General features: G+C 35.6%; 1 protein-coding gene across 3 annotated transcripts in view; it reads right to left on the bottom strand.

The window, feature by feature from the left end:
• Positions 1 to 21,463, bottom strand: part of LOC109087252 (teneurin-3-like) — a 497,439-nt gene that overhangs the window by 385,602 nt on the left and 90,374 nt on the right. The window lies entirely within an intron of this gene.

Raw genomic sequence — 21,463 nt, 5'->3', positions numbered from 1 at the left:
TGTTTATTCTGTGGTTGTAGTGTGTTCTTTTCGTTTTTTCCAGCATTTGTACTTTTGTAGCATACTTTGGAACTTTAAGGATTCATCTAATTAATTTAGAATTTAGTGATTGATAACGTTATTATATTTCTGTACATTTCTGTAACATGACATTTATAATAATGGGCTTATGTGAAGATTGTAAGTTCACTTAAATTAGTTGTTATTTTTTAAAGTCTAATAAATGTTAAAATTGTCAGCTCTCAATTGTATTCTAATGTTAAATGGCTATAGTCAATGGTTAAATATTAGAAGGGAAAAATTCAAAGAGACATCAGTAGTATTCCTCATTTAGGGGAGAAAAAGGGCAGAAGATTTCATTACGTTTATGGACATTTCCTTCATCCTTAAAACACAACACAATGCAATGCATAATTCAAAATACGAATAAAACACCTGTAAAAAAAAATCAATGTGGAAAATACTTCATATTAACAGGCCATATTTTTACAGAATTTTCTTTGAGTGGTACATGCGTGCAAATATACACCACAAAATGACAATATCCTCAACTAATCTTAGGATTCTGACAACTGGCAAATAAATAAAACCATATGATAATCACAAACACATTTCACACAATTCCACCAGCCACGATGTAAAATAGTCAATAAACTCATTCCATTTAACAGGTCTTCCACTACAACCAGATGAATTCTAGGGTTAAGTTGGACAGCAACATTTCCTTCTCCGATCTCCTTTTATAAAATGTATGAACATGAAAACTCACAAAATTATAGCTTAGACTTATGTAGACGATGTAGAAAAGTACTTTGCAAAATGTCAATTTTGAAAAGGTGGCTATGACGCTGTGTGGCAAAAGCCTCTTGCTCCTCTTTTTTTTCTTTTCTTTTTTTTTACTCTATTCAGTGAAAAAGAATGCATTACGTTCCCAAGGACGTGAAAGATGGGGGAATGCCATTGTCTTGATCTTCTGGAGAAAGTGGCTTGAGTAATTTGGTAAATTACCTGAAAGATAGAGAAATAGTAACCTCGGCTGCTCATCTGTGCCGATTCAATTTACAAAAGTATAAGGGAGTCCTTTCCTTCCTCTCCAAAATGGAAAGCAATTACAAGATCCTTCCTTGTTTCCTAGGAGATGGAGCCAGGGATCTTTCCCGAATATGAGGATGATTTTGTGGGGAGCTCTTTTACACTCATTTAGTCGATATGTCAAATAGGAACATAGACCTAGAACATAATATTCAGAACTGTATCTGTCTTGGTGCAAAAATTCAATAAACATTAAGCAAGGTCAATGAATAAATTCATCATATTTTAGTTCAGCACTTTAATTTGCTATTATTAAATAAGTGTATAAATTTTTATTGACATTTTTCTTTACATATTTAGTTAATTTGTATTTTTATATATTAACAGTATGCTGTCAATTGGCCACCCTATTTCTCTAGATATTAGTATCAGCATCAAGCAATAAAATAAATCCATACTAGTCGACCACTAATACAAAATTAAAGTAATTGAAAACAAGTGAATATATTTCATGGATGAAGCAAAAGTTATCAAAAATGTCCTAACCCCTCATAGGATTTGAAAGGTCTTTTCATCATGTTGTGGTGAAGGGTGCTGTGTTCAGGGAAGCACTTGTATCGAAAGTGTGTCCAGTGATGACAGCACGATGACAAACATGCCATTTGAAAGCAGTCATTTTCTCTCACTCATGCAAATCTACTCGCTCGTACACGAACAAACGCCCATCGCCATCAGTCTGGCTTAATGTGACAAACTAATGAAGTGGGGTGATTGACATTTCTTCACTAGTGATGCGCCGCTGCTCTAAAACACACTCCACTCATCACCTGAGACGCACAATCATTTATCTGACCGACGACAACAGAAAATGAATCCCCAACTTGTAGGCTAATGGTTCTTCTAACGCTGTTCCCTGAGTCATCCACCCTTCAACAAATCTATGGCAAACACCCATCCATCAGTGGTGTTTCTAGGCTTAGTTCAGATAAGAAATGCCACAATGCAGAGCTAGTATTAGTATTGTTGATTTAGTAATTGCAAAGCAACCATTTGTTATTCTTGAAAAAAACTTAAAAATAAAAATAAAATAAAATAAAATAAAATAAAATAAAATAAAATATTATTAGGATACAATGGTTCTAATCAATCTGGGGGGAAAGTAAGGGATTTTTTCCCCTAAATAATTAAATTTGAATAAAGTTATTTTAGTATATTATTTATTTTATACTGTATAGCCACACTTTTTGCATATAATACTCTATAATTTATAATAATTTACAAAAAGATTACATATAAAATTAGTAACAGTTTGAAATGCATTATATCTAAGTAAATGTTAATTGTTTTGGGGTCAGATTTGATTCATTTATTTCAATAAAATGTTTAATGCTGCATACTATGCCAGCATGCTAAAAGTAAAAGGCAATTAGTGGTTCTTTTAAAATGTTTGAAAAAGTACACTATAAAAACACTATATGTAGTCATCATCAAGATCTGAGACAGATTTTGTAATAGCTTATTTTATAGAAATTAAATAATGATGACAAATAAATAACTGAATAAATAATATTATTGTTTAATGTGAAATTCCAAATTGAGAAATGATCACTTTGACAAATGTATATACAAGTAGGATGTACAGTATATATTAAAAAGAGACAATGTCCTAAAAACAAGTCTAGGCATAATCCTTCATTTTCATCTTATCGAGTGAGGAGATCAATGTTGCTGTGGGAAGAGCTGAGGTGTTTGATTTATCCAGTAAGGTGTTGTCTTTGTGTTTGCTGTTTCTTGTCAGCACCTCCATTGACCCTTTGAGGACTGGCCTATGTAGGTTTCATAAAATGACCAGACACAAGAAGGATAAGTGAGAAATAGAGAGAGGAAAAACTGACGGGAGTGTTTGGGTGTGTGCATTTTCCCTGCGTTACGTAGCACCCAGTCTCCAGACTTCCAAATGACTGTGAAATGCTGCCACCTTAATAGCCCTTCTGGCCTCTGGGTGTGTAAGCACATACCCTTAAGTATACTTCACCAGGCCTAACAGCATGACTAGGTTCCCTATAAAGTCTGAGACCTTTGATCTCTGATGTATTTTATTGGTGGGCAAAAGCAAAAACTGTACTCCCTTGCCTGCTGTAACAAAGGCCTGCATATCAGCTTTACTACTGCCAATATATCACACATCCCAACAGCTTCACTGGTCTAAATCAAAACAGAGAATTGGCCATGAACTGAGACAGATTAACTGGTACTCTGTTTTCCTTTACAGAAAACACTTCAAAACATTATTTAAGAGCCATTAAAAGGGGATCTACCACAGGTCTGATGGCTGTATATATCGTTTATTGAAAGATTTATTATTATATAAATCTTTATTATACATTTTATTATAGATTTATAATTGCAGTGTATTTATTCATTATATTACATTTTCATTAAAATCCATCAAACCTATATCCTTTGTTATTTTAGTATCACTGCAATACACTTACAGTTACTGTTAATATTTTATTTACATTTTATTTGTATATTTTCTGCTTTGATGCTAGTGTTAGTTAAAGTTTTATTAATTTAGTTTTTGTCATTGTTTATTAGTTTTCGTTGTTGTTGTAGTTTTTGAATGGCTACATAGTTAACATTCATCTTTATTATTTTATTATGCTTTATTGCGTTAACATTTATTTCAATTAAAGAAAGATTTACCTATATGCATAGGTAGATGGATGCCTGTATCATATATAACAATGATTTGTAGATTTTCAAATTTCACAAAGTTCAATTACATAATTATGTATAATAAATTACACAGTATAATAAATTGTTATATTATAGTTCATTGAACAGTTAATCTTTTTTCATTAAAACACATTTATTAAAATCTATCAATCTATCTAACTTTAAGATGTAACAATAGATAAAAGTAGTATTATTATTATTCACTTTAAAATATTATTAGTGACTTTAAAATGTGACTATACATAAATGTATTATAATAATAATAATAATATTAATAATAATAATATATTAAAAAATTATGATAATAAAACTACCCTGAAAAATATTTGCTCAATTAAAAAGTGTGACAACCAGCTCTGGACTCCCCTATAAATACACATGCATGCTGCACTGACACTTTTTTAGCACGTTTTGACAAAGTTGAGCTCACTTGAGGAGTGTCAAGTGGAGAGTCAAAAGATCTCAGAGTGGCAGAGAGAGGCCAGTTGGCTAAAGTCTATCTCCGCCGGACGGAAGGGCAAGCTCTCTGCTTGCAGCTGGCAGCTGAAAAACCGGTACATATGCCGGAATGGAGGAAAATCAGTGGACCACTTCTCCTCAAACTATTCTGGCACGTAGTGGCTAGAGAGATGGGAGGGGGCAGATGACCCTGCCGCAGGCTGCCATTGCTCCACCTTATCATCCACACAGGCCCTCTCTTCTTTTCAGCTTCTGATGTATATCAGCATCCCAGCCACATTCATACGAGGATCTGGCTAGACACCTTCTGCTGCACCTAGTGCACAAACTGCTCCCAGAACTGCTCAAGCACATCACGGTGACAGACAGACACATGGAGAGAGAACAAATATCATCAAACCACATCCAGCCTGAGATTATTGGATAAAAGAGGCAATTTGTTTCTGACCTAAAGTCAGGCATAGCACAACAGTCTAAATCTACAGTATGACTTGCTGCATATTATCATGCAAATGACACTTCCTCAGATGTACGGCACAGCTCAACATGGCGTTTAGTGTTTTTATTACTCTTTTTCTTTTCTTTTTATGAACACTTCACCTGAAGCTGACACACATCCAACCGTTGCATAAATAGACAATGCAGCAAGTCATTAAAGTTTATTATTCCAGCATATCCAGGTCCCTTTTCCAATAAATATGTGATTTGAACAAGATGGCCTGGTACAAATAAACTATAATAATGTGACTATACCCTTCCTGTCGCACATAAATAGATGTGTAGGTTTGTAATAATGTGACTATACACTTCAGTGTCGCACATAAATAAATGTGTAGGTTTGTAATAATGTGACTATACACTTCAGCGTCGCACATAAATAGATGTGTAGGTTTGTAATAATGTGACTATACACTTCAGCGTCGCACATAAATAGATGTGTAGGTTTGTAATAATGTGACTATACACTTCAGTGTCGCACAAAAATAGATGTGTAGGTTTGTAATGTAGGTATGTATAAATACAGTCTATAGTGAATGCAAACATGAGAAATCTAGCATGCACAGTATACAGACAAAATGATGATATACACCATACATAAAATGTATATCGAATGGTAGTATGCATTTGTGTTGTTAATGCAACCTGGTCTCATAAAAATACGTACCTCTGTGCACTTTTTATGCAACACCATTTTTACGTAACTTACTGCACGTTTCACCTCAGTTTCAAAGAGAAATGTCCACTGAGCGGTGCTAAAACACTGGTTTGCTGCCTATTAATAAGTAAGGTAGGTGTGAAGTATAGGTATGGGATTGGATTAAGGGATGTAAAATACGGTCATGCAAAATAAGGCATGAATATGTGCTTTATAAATACTTATAAACAGCCAATATGCTAGTAATAATCATTCTGATAAGCAAGTAGTTAATAGTGACAACTGGTCCCAGCTGAAATGTTACCCTGTTTTTACTATATTTTTGATCAAGTAAATGTAGCCTTGGTGAGACTTCTAGAAAGGGAAGGAAGGAAGAGACCAAATGTTTTAATGGTAGTGCATGTATTATTATTTTTTCGTTGTTTCTCTTAATACATTCTGTTCAGTCTGCCTTTTTATAGATTTGAGACTGTAGATTTAGTCGTAAGTAAATACAAACATAAATACTACCTGGTCTCATGGCATAAATGTACATGGGTGCACTTTTTAGCGAGACAGGAAATATGTACCCATAAGTATATATCACTGCAGTTTCTTAAATAAATGAATACTAGAGGCAGTAAAACTCTGACACATTTTATTTCTTTTCACACAAATTTACAGAGTTTTGATTAATAAAGTGTAAGTTTCACCCAGTTACTTGAAGAAAATCATGTTATGACTTCAAAACAATATTAATATGATGTGAGATTTGAAAACTGATGCTTTTGAACGTTAGCATCGCACATATCCAGCTTCATATCTATTGGTTTTCATAGATGGTATGTTTGTTCGGTAGCTCGGAGACGTACTTGAGAGACGAGGAGCTCTGGTTCAAATCCCGTTTAACCATGGTTCGACAAAGCAGTTCAAATCTGAATATAAGGAAGTTCAAATGGCACGGTTGCATCAACAAAAGGCATTTTTATATCAGTTTTGCATTTGTTAACACTATCGGGTAGGTTTAGGGTTGGGTTTGATGTAAGGCATATTTCCAACACAATAGATCATTAGCTTTTAGCAACAGTCCCAGGATATTTGAATTCTGAAGCAACATATAATAAAAACACAGCAATACGTAATAATATTTCAACGTAATAAAAACATACCAGGGTTCACAAATTGAATCAGGAGTTTATTCAGGGAAAATTCAGAGTTAATAGGTAATAGCGAGAATTTGTGTGATGAAAGTGTGATTACAATACAATATTATAATTTAAAATAATTGTTAAAATAATTGTTTTTTTTATTTAAATATATTTTAAAATGTAATTAATGTTGAACAGTTGTGCAGCTCAATTTATTTGTGTAAACAGTGTTTTAATAATAAAGAAGACTAAAAAATAAAGAATTTTAAATTCTTTAATGAATAAAAAGTTTAAAAGAACAGCATTTATTTGAACTCAAAATCTTTAGATACAATGTATGTCTTTACTGTCTTTTGATTAATTTAATACATCTTACTGATGTCTGACGTTCTCAAGGAGCTGATTGTTTTCTGCACTTAAAATGTGCGTCACAACATTCATAACCGTTCCATCTGTGTATCATTTCACATCAAAATTGCCAAGGGAAAGAGAACCATTCCAGTCCATGAACCTTATGGTGGATTCTGGGAAACAAGCTACATGTCCACCACATGTCTGGCACAAACATACCTCATTTCTTGGAACAGCAGTAATATGATTGGCCCAACCTAACGGAAGGATTCTTAATCATAAACAACTTTCTTTATGCCTGATGTTCTCTGTGTCCATCCTAATTTGAACATATGTCAGCTGAGAAAAGGAGGTAAAAAGCAAAGGAAATAAGAAACTTCATGTTCACACTGCCAGCTGGATGCTACAGTTTAAAAAATGCATAGAAATTAAACGGGGCCTGAAATGCTGCAATATCACTATAATGAGGCAGAGTAAAAAAGATTTAATGCATCACATATCTTAGTTTGAAGTCTTGCCGATTAGCCTTGTTTGTGGATTTGACCTTCTGTAAGTGTGAGAACGACTTCCCATTTTTATACAAGATAGAACGAGTGGCAGCAAACTGACAACTGGCTTCTAATATCGTTGATATCATTACATTACAAGAGACAACACTGCGATGAAGCAGAGGACTGTTTGATGCTAACAGAGGGGCAGGAAAGGGACACCACTAGTAAATGAGTAAGCGCAAGATGCTTGCCATTGATGGCTTGCCCTTTGGGCAGAAGTAAGAAACTCCTTGAATCGAAGGGCTCATGCAGAGAGATGAACTTGTTAAAGGGCCAGCGCGATTACTGGCAGGAGAGCCGGTGCACTTTTGTTTTGCTCGCCTTCTGCCACCGCTTATCTTTTAATGTGTCTGATGTCCCAAAGCCCTAAGGCAAAAGACCCAAGCACAAAGCAAGAATGACAAAGGTAGGGGGGGCATGGAGAAGAAATACTGCAGGTGCTTTACAACAGTGCTAAAGGACGAGCTCTGAAATAGTAACAGCCTTTTAATGTTTATGAGTTTGGATGGAAGTTCTTTAATGAGGAGCACAAGAATTCAAGCGGCCGGCGTGCAGTTTTGTAAGGCAAAGCAGTTGATTACATCTAGCGTTATTACAGCCCTGGCAGTTTAAGACTAATAAGAGTCTCTGACGAGCAGGAGCAGAACATAGCAAGGTTTTTTATGCATACTGACTGCTCTACACTAATCTATGGGCTTAATAATGTTATGAGATTTATGAGTATAATTCTACCTTAATACAAACTCTTGCATCAACTATTAGAATGCTGGCCCAGTCATTTCCTCAGTTGCTCAAATATGGTGTTAATCTCCCTTCATGAGCAACGACTTATATATAACATCATTAGCACAAGTGTCAAGTAAAAAGAAGTAAATTGGTTAGAGGCATGACAAAGGAGTGGGAGGCTGTCTGGGTTTGATAACACACAACACTGCTGGATGCCTGTGTGTTCACAAGCACATGCAGGATGACTCACAAATTGACTGATGTGTGAAGAAACTCAGAACATGTTATGGGCCAACACTTTACATATGCTTTTATTGAAAGAAAATAAATTAATATTAATAAATAAAATCATATATATATATATATATATATATATATATATATATATATATATATATATATATATATATATATATATATATATATATATAATAAATAATGATTTCACGCACACACACACGTATATAAATAATGATTTCACACCTATGTTTAGTTTTAATGATAATAATAATGATAATAATAAAATGTATATATTCTATAATTCACAAGTGAATTTTAGAACTACTTCATAAAATCCTGATAATATCATGACAAAAAATAACCCTAAACATAACATCTTCAATCTGAATAAATCATGACTGCGACTTGGTGTGTTAAAATCTATATCTGTTTGGAGTTGAATTAATATTTCTCACAAATTTAGATAGCAACCACCACAGAGTGGGTAAATAACTCAATGAGTCAATACTTTGCGTCCGTCTAGAGGCAACAAGGACAATCCATCACACTCAACATTCATTGACTGTACACTTGATATTGACAGAAACAACTTGTTCTTTTTGGAGGTTCTGATGCTTGTTTGTTTGTGTGCTGAAAGAAGCCGCTTTGAATGTTATCATTACATTATTCATACAGTGTGTGATATGTCTTATTGAAAGAATATCTATGAACACTGACTATACACTACATACAGCAGTAGCTCTCAACTAGTGAAGTGTGACCCAGATATGAATAATGTGACCCAAATATAAATTATGACCTACAACGGGGTAAAAAAAAAAAAAAAAAATCTCAATATAATCAATAAAAGAAAATGCAAACCAATAAAATATAATCCATAAAACAGTTCAGACAGAAAAATAAATAGGCTCATCAAATGTTAAAGGGAGAAGAAATGCTCCTCGTATCTTCTGCTGTTGATGCAACACACTGCATCCTGCTCTACTTTACAGTGCTGTGGAGCTTGGAAGAATAAACTATACTGTGTTTGGTTACGACTCAATATCCAATGTAAAACTGAGGTCCAGAAGAATAAAAAAAAAATCAAGAACCTATGTTTGTTTGCTAAAACCAACTAGCTCTCAGCGGTGTCAATGAATAATTGTAAATGGGTGGACAGGATTGCATGTAAAATTACTAAGTGAGCTCAATGTACAAATAAAACTCTCTGCAATTATATTGTGTTGAATTAAAGAAACCTAAAAAAGCACACCAATCTATCTTCACTCTTTCCCTCTTTCTATGCCTGTGATTACCCTTTCATGCATTATCGCAAAGCCTTCTGATATATTCAGATATAACCACGATGAATAAATAAAAGGGTCTGGAAGTTCTTTCACCAGGATGCTTTTACCTCGAAGGGAATATTATCCTTGGCTTTTGATAGGAGCTCGACTGTGGGGAGAGATTTTCAAAGCCTGCAGTGCTGGAGACATTGCCAAGCTCTCAAAGAACCCCTGCTGCGCATGTCAAACTAAAAAATCTCTCTGAACTTGCAGAATTAAATTCATCACCCAATCTCCTCAGCCTCTCCTTGTGGTGGGAAGTTTTTTTTTTTTTTTTTTTTTTTTTTAAGCACCCATGTTGATAATACAATGAGGTGCAATAAGAAAAAAGCATGCTGTAGATTGAGGATGCCTACAGCGTCTTTATTATCTAATACAATCTAATTGGAATTCGTTTGGCTCTTTATTTTGGGGAGACAGAGGGAGAAAGGGAGAATCAAAGAAGATTAACAAAATATTGTGACAAACGGGACTTGAAAGTGTGCAGCCTGAGCATAAAGTAAAAAAAAAATAAAAAATTACCACATTTCTCTAGCCTGACAGTGTGGGTTTCACTTTCATCCCCACTCCATTCCTCTCTTACTGCCTTCCCCTTGTGGGCTTTATAATACCCATTAATTACAATCCAGTTCCTATGCCGTAGCACTGTACACATTTCCACACAAATGTGATGCATTTAAAAGACAATAGATTATTCATCGATCTAAAAAAATAACAGAATAACTATGCACGACTAGTGCCATAAATCTACTGATGCCAGTGCCCAAGATTTAACGACTCTCAATATACAGCGTGTTTTTATGTTAATGTTATGTTATGGTAGTTTTCCTGTTAAACTGACCTCTTACCTCTCTGTTATTACATTTTGTAAGCACAGAGGGACATATTTGTTTAAAAAACTCTCACAGACCAAAGCTGCTTTGTTATGCAAACAACAATTTCATCTTCCTGGTATACATTTGATGGGGTGTCTCATGGCATGGAAAATTGGCTGCTATCGAATGGGAATATATTCACCTATTGCTTCCTGCAGCGACACATTACCATATGAAAGCCAGCGCTATTGATTGGGCCGTTCTCTTCTGGGTGGATCTTATCTGACTGTGCACCCTCTCCCTCCAATCAAATACTGTAATGTGTATTTTCACTGCCTCAGCGGACAAATCAAAGCTTGAGGAGAGGAGGGGTGGCATCGTGTTATTAAATAACCCCAAACACTTTCTCCCTGCCTGTACTTTCGCATGCATTCCGTTTATTTTCCCACTTTTTAAGGAATCCCTTTTCACTTTTATATCAATATTTGCATATATTTACATATCAGTGATTTTGCAAAGTAAGCAATGAGATTTCCATCAGTAAGCTCAACAGACTGGCTTCTCAAAGATTGTGGCTGGAGCTTTGCTAGGTAAGAAGGGCTTTTTGACATCGCTTTACTGCGAGACTGGTTTGTTTTAAAGCAATGGATTAACTCAAAATGCTCTCTCCAACAACAGACAGTCTAGTTTCAGACACACATCTCTCTCTCTCTCTCTCTCTCTCTCTCTCTCTATATATATCTCTCTCTCTCTCTCTCTCATACCAAATTAATAACGTTTTGGCTATATGTCATATCCCCCACAAAAGTGTTTATATTAAATATATTTGTGGTTTATAGCTCTTATAGCATTACATTGTAGCTGTAACATATCCAGCATGCACTATAAACTGAAAACATTTATATATATATATATATATATATATATATATATATATATATATATATATATATATATATATATATATATATATATAAAATTCCTGTATTTTGCAATGTTTATTAATTTTATTTTTATTTATTTTTCTGTCGGCACATAAATCTCATTACTAAAAAGAAAATATAATAATGAATAAATGGAGAAAATACATACTATTGAGCCTTTACAGTATGTAGTTAATATAGTAATTTCAGGTTAGTGCTCAAAATTCATTGTTTATTTGCATAAAATATTTTTTGTAAATTTTGCAATGGTTTTGTTTTCTTTTAAAATAATAATAATAATAAAAATCTGTAAAAAAGCGTCTATTTTTGTGCCCTCAATAAAGCCAATAAAAATAAATAAATAAATAAAATGTAGCACTCTTTAATTAAAATTTCTTGTCAAAATATTAAATTTAAATGTTCTTTTCTCCTACAAAGGAAACATTACCATGCCACTCTAATAAACTTCTTCAGTATCTAACCACCCAAGATATTGCTACTCATACTAAAAAAAATTATAATTATAATAAAAAATAAATAAACACGTAAATAAATAAAAAATGTATAAACTGTTTAACACACTGTTACATTTTTCATCATACCCACATAACTTACAGAATAGAAGTGCTAATATGAAGAAAATGAAGCAAGAACACATTAAACATCAATACTTTTTGTCTGTAACTGCTTTTGTCAAAATAAGTAGTTTAAATGCAGCTTTAATATACTTTTATTAAAATGCAAAAGGAAAATCTAGCATTACTATAGTAAATGAAGCTTGAATGATGCACATACCATGCAAGATGGTAGAAAATAAGCCATGTTTAGATGCCTTGCATTTTCTCCCTGACAAAACATGTAGGCAGCCTTTCATGCCTTGATATGGCCTAATTAAATATCCCCCACTCATAATGCTGGTCAGATTCCAGGAACCTACACAGGGGCAATCCACGGACAAATTAACTCAATCGGGTCTCCATCACACAACCCCCTCAACGGCACCGCAAGATTTGTTTGCGGAGTGTCATCATGGCACCTTTAGCTGGGCCTTTTTGTGTAAGTGCAGCCAAAGCCAAACACGCTGCCTTTGTCGCACCTGCATTCTGCAGCTCGAAAGCCCCCGGACAACACTCGACACTGTCAGAGCAAATTACCTGCTCCTCAAATTAAGCTGATATCTTGACAGCCTTGTCTAATTAAGTTGGTTCAGGCTCTGATCGATTGTAATAATGACGACCCGGCCATGTCATCCATAGCCAGTAAGTGAGATATCTTGTCTGTGTAGTGTACTGACATTTACATCTACTGAGACCAGCAGTAATTATGAAATAGTGGACTTGGCTATGGAGCAGCTTGTAATACTTTTTGGAAATTGAATTGAGGACTTTGTTCTTCAGGTCCCGCCGTAGAGTTTGTCTCTGGTGACCACAATAATACAGAACAATAAGATTTAACAAGGTGTCCATTATGCTGTTCATTACCAGGCTTAATCTAATAGCCCCCACTCAGCTGTTTTTTTTTTTTTTTTTTCTTGAAACGATGTATTGACGCCACATAGAAATGTGGGGAAAAGGGTAAAACAAGAAACTTTTCATTTAAATCGAAAGTCAATAATACTTGTTCCATGCTCTTAAGACAATAAAAAAGACAAACAATCCTTTAGAAATCCCATTTAGAGCCCCCTCGTGCTTCTTCCCGTCTTCATTACTAAGGGTTGGGGAGGTGGGGTGTCTAGGTGAGGGGTTTCGTGCCTGGTGGGGGGGGGTGGGGTTGGGGGTGTTGAAATTGTCTAAAGACTTTTAATTGGATTCTAGAAGCAGTTTCTTAATTGACTTCTCTATCGTGCTAATATAAGTGTACATCTTTATGTGTGTTCACCACATCCTAAATTGAACCCAGGAGGTCATGGTTGGATCTCCCGACGAGACTCATTGGGAACTATTGCCCGCTAAAAAATTCAATTTAGATCTGGAGATTGACTGGCTAATTCCAGTGTACCTATAATGGGTTTCTACTGTTCTCTTAATTAAGGTTTTCGCATTAATGTACTAGATACACCCTTTAAAGCCGCACATTTCCCTTGTGGACAACATTTGAGGTGGGAAGACAAAATTAAAAAATTTCTCTCACTAATTGACAAAGTGAAGCATTCCCTCGGAGCTGTACCTGACAACACAAACAAAAAGCTCATCTGATGGCTGCCGAGAGGCTGGGGAGAAAAGCTATCCCAAGTTGCTGCAAGTACAGCGGACTGTTTACAGATCTGGTAGAATCTATTTATCTCATCACTCAATTAATTAATTCAGATTCTTTGTGTATTACTTGCAAATGAGAAACTCCAGCTGTAATCAATTGTATTTCACACCATGTCTATAATCGCCGGTTTCAGTAAAAGTTGTTTGATCGCGGGTAACTTACAGTACAAGAAGTGAGGTTTTGTCAGTATATAAAGTTATGGAGAAGCCATATCTTGTCAACTGCATAGATGCAGACGCAGAAAGTTCTGTCTAGTTGAAATAATTTGCTCACTGAATGAACCAAAGTCAGGTGGAATCTCCCTTTCCTACAAAAAGGCAATCAGTCGGAGTACTGGCATGTAACTTATTAAAGCCGTCTGGAAGAAACACATTTGCAGCCATGAGAAGCATTAAGCTTTGCTGCACATCGATCTTGAAAAGCTTGCTGAAGTTTGAGGGTTTTGGTCAAGTCTGATTAATAACTTGCTCAGGTAGAAAAGGACAGAATGAGGGAGCTTCCATTAATTCCCATCCTTTTTTTGTATGTAACTAATGGTGTAACCCAAAGGTCACAGCAGGGGAATTTGCTTCTCTGTAGTGCAAGCCCATTTAACCTCTTTTTACCAGCTCAGGCAATGCTTTCACAGGAGCATTGATTTCCTATTGTGGATCTGCTCCTGGATGCATGCCCTTTCTCTTGCCTATCACACGGCCTTGGTCTACAACATACTCTCTGTGGCATTCTTCCTTTAAAAAAATTTTTGTGTGTGTGTGTGTGTGTGTTTTCGAGGCCTGGTTAACATGATGTTTCATATATTGTAAAGCTGAAGAGAAGTGAAATATCAATAACAGTAGTTTCTCCTTTAACTTTGGAGTGTGAAACTCATTTTGTTGAGAGTCAAAGTACACTTGTGGGGATAGAAGCATAAAAGAATTCACAGATGTCAGAATTCTAGACTACTATCAAAGCTCTTGGGATGGTGGCACTTAGAAACCGGAAAAAAAAGTGTAAAGAGTTTGAAAAGAACTACCTGAACGTGTATATATTACTTTAAATACAGGATGACATTTTTTTTATTATTATGTAAATGTTGTCTATTTAAAATCTTAAGAATACAACAGTTTTGTCATGCAGAATTTTTCATGTCTGCAAATAAAAAAAAAACTACTCCCAATGTCATTAACAGTAATAACATTAGAATGATAGATAAAATAAATACTACACCAGCACAAAAAAACAAAACAAAACAAAAAAACAACAACAACAGACTTTTAGAAAGAAAAAGGGTAGCAATAAGGTTTTCATGGGCTTTTTGTCTCTCATTTTCTTCTCACCAAGGTTTTTTATTTTATTTTATTATTATTATTATTTTTTTATAAAACCCTGCCAAAGAAATTAACCAATATGTATTTTTCTTTTGAGTTTTTTTTTTTTTTTTTTTTTTTACCCCAGACCATGAAAAAATACTTTTTCAAATAAGAGCATCATAATGGATCTAATGAATCTGATGTTAAGTGTCTCTTAAAATGTAGAAGGAAAGAAGGAAAGAACCGTCCAGTATGATGAGTCTCTCAGCCTAGTTTCAGCAAATGTCAGCTCCTGCCTCTCCATCGATTGACTGAGAAAGGGAAAAATGCTTCTTTATGCCATATCAATCGGGCAAGCCTTTGAATGAGATTTTTATATCGTGTCAGAGGAATTAGAGGGGATATTTCACAAGCTCCTTTTAACACTAAATTAGGGCTAAATCACTGTGACCGACGACCTTGTCCAAATGGGAGCTTTAGCCATGTATAAGCTGAGACCCGAACCCCCTGGTCACCCCTGAATGCTTTAGAATAAGGGTTAATACAGTGCACATTCTCTGAGGCTCAGGCCAGTGATTTACAGTTCTATTGGCAAAGACCAGAGATTTAGGGAGGTAAAATAATCTTATTACCAGACTGTCAAATTGTCTTCCATTTGTTTTATAAGGTTTTGCCATTTTAGAAAATGTCACATCAGCACATAAAACTGCCTGCGCCTTTGATTACCATGCTCAACTCCTTCACTTTGAGTGTGTGCTCAATTTTGCGGATTTTGTAAGTGTAAAAGGGCCAGAACTATCGGCAGACTGGGAAACATAAAAGGTGATTGAAAGGTGTTGGCCTATGTGGTTGTAGATATCACTGCTCTAACTTGCAGCAAAAAATAAAAAAATAAATGTTAAATACTGTTACAAATGTTACAAAAATTGCTCAAGAATAATTAATGAACTGAAAGAAATTTGCATAAAGAAAATGTATACGTTGGTCAGATTTTTTGTAAAAGGAAAAACAAATATGTAAAAAAAATCTGGTTTAAGGAAAATGTACAGTATAAAATGGGTTATAATTTTTTATTTTTTTGGAAAAGGAAACAGAAAGTGTAAAAAATAATAATATTGGAACCACATGAAATACAGTGGGGAAATATATTTCTCGCTTTTAAGTTTGTGCAAGTCTATTCTGATTTTCTGGGCAAAGTTTCAACATTTAATGTTATGCGCCTGAGTGGGGCTGAAATGATGGGCTGTCAGATAATACATATCATGCGGCATTTTAAAAACTTAAGGCCTGTCGGTGCAGATGACAAATTGCAGAGAAGGGCAGGGGTAGACGTGCTGGCACATCTCGGATCTGAGACAGAGTTTGGATCAGTCCAGAGCCCCGTCATGCAATTCTATGTCAGCATCCTCTTAATTCCATATCTCAGCACCACCATTCTCCCAATACCCATCAGTCAGCAGCAGTTAGCCATTAACATTCTCTTCTCAAACTTTCAACAACACCATGGGAAGAGACAGACAGTCTTTATTGATGATACAGAGTTTTTGCAAACCATGGGTCTACAAAGTTTCTAATGTGTAAAGCAGCGAAAGCAATCAAATTACAGAGATTAAGGAAAGACAATTGTTTCTAAATTGTTTCATTTCTTCACCTTTTATACAATCCCTTTCTAAATTAATTGGAAAAAAGTGCAAAAAAGTGATCTATTTTAAAGGCATACAAATGGCTACACATCTACAAACATATTGCGACAGTAGAAAATGTATCATGAGGAGTGACTTGTGACTTCTGTTGTGTGTCACTAACAAGCTGTAAAACCTAAGTTATATTTATAAGCTATAGTTAAAAAGAATAAAAAGAATAAAATATATAATAAAAAAGTTGAATGGTGACAAAACTACAAAATGAATGAATGAATGAATGAATGAGAGAATGAATGAACGAACGAACGAACAAACAAACCAACTTATGAATGAACGAACAAACAAACAAATGAATGAATGAACGAATGAATGAATAGTTTCAGGGCTGGTAAGAAATATTTATGGGCAGTAAATTTTCCCAATTCACCTACCACTGACAAGTGTGGCGAAAAGTTAATTTTGGACCCTGTCTGCAATACAAAACCATACATGTATCCAACAATGGCTACAAGCATGCTCAAGGGCTTAAGACCTGTCTTGAAACCTGTGCAAATTTGTTGTTATGCGAAAAGCCAGAAAAAAATGACATAAATCAAAACGCTATTAAATCATGCATTGGATGTTGCACTGACATTACATCAGCTTCTTATTCAGTGTAAATTGTGTGCAAACAATTTTCCAATCCTGTATGTTCTCCAAACACATTAGTAGCGAGGAAAATTAGCTAAAGACTCACTCCCTAAAATCCTAATATACACTCTTAAAAGGTAAAAATGCTTCACGCTCAGTGAAGAAGCAATGTGTTTGCAAATATATTAGAAGATTAGATAGATAGATAGATAGATAGATAGATAGATAGTAAAATCCTAATATACACTCTTAAGTGTGTGTGTGTGTGTGTGTGTGTGTGTGTGTGTGTGTGTGTGTGTGTGTTCTGCAGTTTAACAAAATGCTCTTAACCTGTATTCTGTTTCAGAACAGTAGGAAGGTTGGTAAATGACAACATTTTATTTTCTGACTGAACTATCCCTTTAAGAGGAGCCATCTCAAAACAGACGACTGTAAAAACCAAAACTAAACTTCACTGAGCAGAGTTAGGCAAAAAAATAAATCTTTAAATGAATCTTTTTTGTAAAGTTACCCTGCCGCATTAGTTGGTGAAACTGGCACATAATATTGTAATTATGAGATCACAGAAAGATTAAGGATATGAGTAATTACAGCATGTATGAGGCAAATATGGTTAATCAAAGTGAGCTAAGATTGTGATTTTCACACCCTTGCAGGCACCCATTTCGGCTGCAAATGAGGTAATCTTCAAATGATCTGAGTGATTGATAGAGTTTGATTTAAACTTCACAAGCTTAAATACACACACTGATGCTGCCACCCTCACAAGCCACTTCCATAAGTGGGTTTAACCAGCAGACCAGAAAGGTGAGAACCAAACAGATTTCCTCATTTAGTCCCACAATGCACTGTTTTTAATCAAACAGCAGGAACCCATGGTTTATCATATTCTTTTTACCTAGCTGATTTAAACTTTGGGTTCAAGCTGAATACTAAGAAACATAATGGCACTTAGAAATAAATGAAAAAAGTTAAAAAATTCTAAATTAAATCTGTTCTAAAAACATGTGTAGCACATTAACCTACTCTATCATTCCTTGTGATATTAAGGCATTGGGAGATGTTGTGTTGTGTGCACAGCTCTCAAAGTTTGTTTGTTTTCATGAATTTTAATCAGTGCATCTGTAAAGCCCCAACCTGCTTCCACGCATATGCAGAACCACATCCACCTCATAAGGCAGACAGCTGCTGACTGCTAACACTGCAAAACAATCTCCCCATCCACAGCCATTATACACTGCCTGCCTCTTCATCTCCTCTCATCTCAATTGTTTAGCAGCAATACAGTGATGGAAAACAAAAAACGATCCACATTTGGCTCTCGTAATTTATGTCTGCTTGAGAATCATTCCATTGTTTTACACGTAACCCATTCCGGGACGGATGCAGCAAGCAATCAGCAGCATACAGACTCACAATTACATACAATACATGCATCGCTCTTCTGACACAATGAACGTTTCGCTTGACATCTGTCTTGTAGACCAGCAAAAGGCAACCGTGGCCATCTTGCATCACGCTTGACCTCACATGATCAGTGGAAGGATCGAGGACAGAGGGTTCTGATTATTCAGCAACAGTGGGGTTCTGTATACTGAGGGCCATGTAGCACAGAACGCGCAAGCACCACACGCTGAGCCACCCAGCTGCGCTCAGATCTGTAATTGGGTTAGAGGGATACAGCGTTCGCTGCTGCCTGCCTGACAGTGGCTTGAAAGGGAATAGAAGAGTTGTAGACACTCTGGGATCTGTGTAGCTTAAATGAACTGTGGTCCAACTAGGAGATGGCACTGAAACAGAAAACTCTGTTGAGCTGTATTTGCTCTAGTTTCGCACATAAAGACAACAATCCCTGCTCCAGAAGCTAGTACAGTTAGCTGCTAATGAGCAGCCAGCACAGTTACATACAGTAGACCAGCGTACCAGCACATGACTGGTAGGTGGATGATCGCTTAGCCATGGCACCCTGATGGGACCAAAAAAGCCAAGCGCTATCTATGGCAGCGGCAGTGTGAAACATCTTTAACGCAATCTCGCAACTGGGTTTGGCAAAAAGTGCTATCATTAAAGCTGCAGCATAGCAGTAAGTGCAGACATGACAAGGTTTGGCCTGAGAGACATTGTGGCTTGCCATCAGGAGAAGCGCTCACCCACTGAGCATCCGCTCACATTACACAGCCAGAAGTAAATATTCTCTGGATGATAGCATCAGCCGTGGCTGGCCGTAAAGACTGCAGGTGTACTCACTCCACTCAGGCCTTATCTCCGCAGAGCAGAAGGGCAGTTAGAAGGATTGGGGAGTGTCGCAGGCACTAGGCATCGTGCTGCGGCTCACACCCGCACAAAGCCTTCTCTCTCCATTAGACTGACGCTAGAGATGGCCGAAACAACTTTGAGTGGATTGACCGGCGCAGCGTCTTTGAACGCGCTGATATTCAAAGGGCTCTTTCTCATGGAAAACAGAATAAATGGAAAGCAAGATGTAGGTCTGAGTGGACAAAGAAGAGGACAGAAAAGCAGATTTACTCGCTGAAATGTGGAAAGTCATCGATAAGATCTAAAATAAGCATAGGATATGAATGATGCAGTAATTTTTAAAAACTTTCACTTTCTAACACTGGTGATCAAGGATTTAAAAAGAAAAAAAAAATCCCTTAATACATGCGTAATTTCTCCAAAGGCCTGTAAAAGATGATAAGCAACTGAACAAGGTATTATACTTAATTTAAATCAAAGTAAATCCATTTTAATTAAAAACATTCATAGTAAGCTACTCAATCTTTACGTCCACTCACAACTAGCAATAATCAAGTGGCAATTAATCTGACAGTGAAGGGTATTTTCCTCTTGCGTTGTCTTCTTTGGACTCTCTCAAATGGAGCAACTCTAATTGTTGCCTAAAGTTGTTTAAAGGGAATTAAGAGTAATTGGTTTTTCTTTGTCAATTTTTAGATTAGAAAGAGCAGTGCTGGTGTAAATTTCATACTCCTTCAGTAACAGTAATGTGGATGGTGCTTCAGAGAATTAAGCAAAGTTAAATGAAATTAATATTTTAGTGTTTCATTTATAGACAATCAAGAATACGTCCATAAGCCTTATATTAGACAGATAATGAAATTAAAGATCTAATTTTAACAAGATTTCTATTCCCCAAATTACATATACAGTGTTTTATTAAAATTGCCTGCAAGACTGCTGAAGAATTTATATTCGGGTAATGACTCCTATATTTCAAATAACTTACATCTATCTGAGACAAAGGGAAAAATTAAAACCCTGGATTTTTGTATCATTGTAATTGTGGTGGTGTTATTATGAATAAATATTCAAGGTAAATAAATATGCCATTAATAATACATCAGTATAGGAAATTTTACATGAAAAAAAAAGAATAATGTAATTCTAAAGGGTTTCAACAACACAGTAAAGGTAATTAACAACTTATTTAATATTACTATTTGTATTTTCATCAGACATACCTTCACTGCTTCCTTACTGCAACCGTAATCCTCAATTTTGTGCAAGCCTATCCTTTCAAAAAATCTTTGAGTGTTTTATTTATATATATATATATATATATATATATATATATATATATATATATATATATATATATATATATATAATATACATATATATATATATAAGTATAAAAACACTATATAAAACACTAAATGTGTTCAAACTACACATTTTGTAATCCAGTGATTCTCTCGCAAATGTATGTGGTGTCTGTCTGAGCAACACAGGCCTTTATGGTTCCTAACTGATACTAAGAGCTTAGTGTCAACTGATATCATCAATTACATGCTCTTTTCAGATGTGCAAACAAACTCCTCTGCATTGGCTAAATTTTAATCCATCCACCCTGGGTTAGTTTCTTTGACCCTGACATTCACACACGCATATAAGCATATATGCACGCATACACGCCTCCCCTCCCTTCTCCAAAAGCCTTATTTTGTGCTTATGTGGTATAATAGCCAGCATTCAGAGTTGGGCCAGTCAGAGAGAGTTCTCCTGGGTAAAGTGGACGCCTCCAGTGTAGAGCAACTGTGGGAAAGCAGCATGGTGCAGATGCACAGTTACACCAAAGCGAACAGTAGGATCCAAGAAAAACGAGAGTGGGGGGAGGGTGATGAGAGGCAGAAAGAGTGTGTGTTCATGAGTCTGCATGCGCAAGAAAACAAGAAAAAGAGAG

This window comes from Cyprinus carpio, chromosome B1 (genome assembly GCF_018340385.1).
Source record: "Cyprinus carpio isolate SPL01 chromosome B1, ASM1834038v1, whole genome shotgun sequence".
NCBI lineage: Eukaryota > Metazoa > Chordata > Actinopteri > Cypriniformes > Cyprinidae > Cyprinus > Cyprinus carpio.
This window is presented reverse-complemented; position numbering and strand designations above follow the sequence as displayed.